Source organism: Cebus imitator, unplaced genomic scaffold (assembly GCF_001604975.1).
Source record: "Cebus imitator isolate Cc_AM_T3 unplaced genomic scaffold, Cebus_imitator-1.0 Scaffold149, whole genome shotgun sequence".
NCBI lineage: Eukaryota > Metazoa > Chordata > Mammalia > Primates > Cebidae > Cebus > Cebus imitator.
In genome coordinates this window covers 473,513-474,985 of record NW_016107464.1, presented here as the reverse complement: position 1 = coordinate 474,985, position 1,473 = coordinate 473,513, and the positions used below count along the sequence as shown (strand labels likewise).

General features: G+C 46.5%; 1 protein-coding gene across 1 annotated transcript in view; it reads left to right on the top strand.

Moving 5' to 3' along the window:
- Positions 1 to 1,473, top strand: part of DCAF12 (DDB1 and CUL4 associated factor 12) — a 49,368-nt gene that overhangs the window by 42,532 nt on the left and 5,363 nt on the right. The window lies entirely within an intron of this gene.

Here is a 1,473-nt window from a genome sequence, read left to right as displayed (position 1 = left end):
TCCTGGGTGCAGGCAATTCTCTTGCCTCAGCCTCCTGAGTAGCTGGATTACAGGCACGCGCCACCATGCCCAGCTGATTTTTTTTTATTTTTAGTAGAGACGGGGTTTCCCCATGTTGACCAGGATGGTCTCGATCTCTTGATCTCGTGATCCACCCGCCTCGGCCTCCCAAAGTGCTGGGATTACAGGCTTGAGCCACCGCGCCCGGCCACAAATTATATTTTCTTTATCTCAGTTTATCTTGTTTCTCATTGTAAAAATATGACTGTGTTATACTGAGAATACTAAAAGACACAGTATGGATTACAGTTCATGCTCTTTTTCAAATAGTATTTATTTCCGTGCAGATACTGCAAAGCAGCTTTTGTTTTGGGTTTCTTTTTTTTTTGTTTCTGGGAGATAGGGTCCTCACTCTATTGCCCAAGCTGGAGGACAGTTGCAGAATCTCAGCTCACTGCAGCTTCCACCTGCCAGGCTAAAGCAGTCCCCCCCACTTCAGCCTCCCAAGTAACTGGGACTATAGCATGTGCCACCTTGCTCTGCTAATTTTTGTAGAGACAGGTCCTCGTCATGTTGCCCAGACTGCTCTCAAACTCCTGAGCCACCCACCTAAGCCTCCCAAAGTGTGCTGGAATTACAGTCATGAACTACTGTGCTCAGCTATTTATTTCTTTCTTGTTTTTTTTTTTTTTTTTTTTTTTTTTGAGTCTTGCTCTGTCACCTAAGCTGGAGTGGAGTGTCGTGATCTCAGCCCACTGCAACCTCTGCCTCCCGGGTTCAAATGATTCTCCTGCCTTAGCCTCCCAAGTAGCTGGGACTACAGGTGTGTGCCACTGTGCCCGGCTAATTTTTGTGTTTTTGGTAGAGATGGAGTTTTACCCTGTTGCTTAGGGTGGTCTTGAACTCCTGACCTCAAGTGATCCACTCACCTTGGCCTGTTTCTTCTTAATTATAGTTAAAATGCTCATTATTTTGGAACAAAGAATAATGTATAAAGAGAGTAGTAGAGAGGCCTGGCATGGTGGGTCATGCCTGTAATCCCAGCACTTTGGGAGGCCAAGGCGGGTGGATCACAAAGTCAGGAGATTGAGACCATCATGGCCAACATGGTGAAACCCTCATCTCTACTAAAAATACAAAAATTAGCTAGGTGTGGTGGCGCACGCCTGTAGTCCTAGCTGCTTGGGTGGCTGAGGCAGGAGAATTGATTGAACCCGGGAGGCAGAGTTTGCAGTGAGCCAAGATCACGCCACTGTATTCCATCCTGGTGACAGAGAGAGACTCCGTCTCAAAAAAATAAAATGAAATTTTTTAAAAAAATGAGAGTAGGCCGGGCGCGGTGGCTCAAGCCTGTAATCCCAGCACTTTGGGAGGCTGAGGAGGGTGGATCACGAGGTCAAGAGATCGAGACCATCCTGGTCAATATGGTGAAACCCCGTCTCTACTAAAAATACAAAAAATTAGCTGGGCATG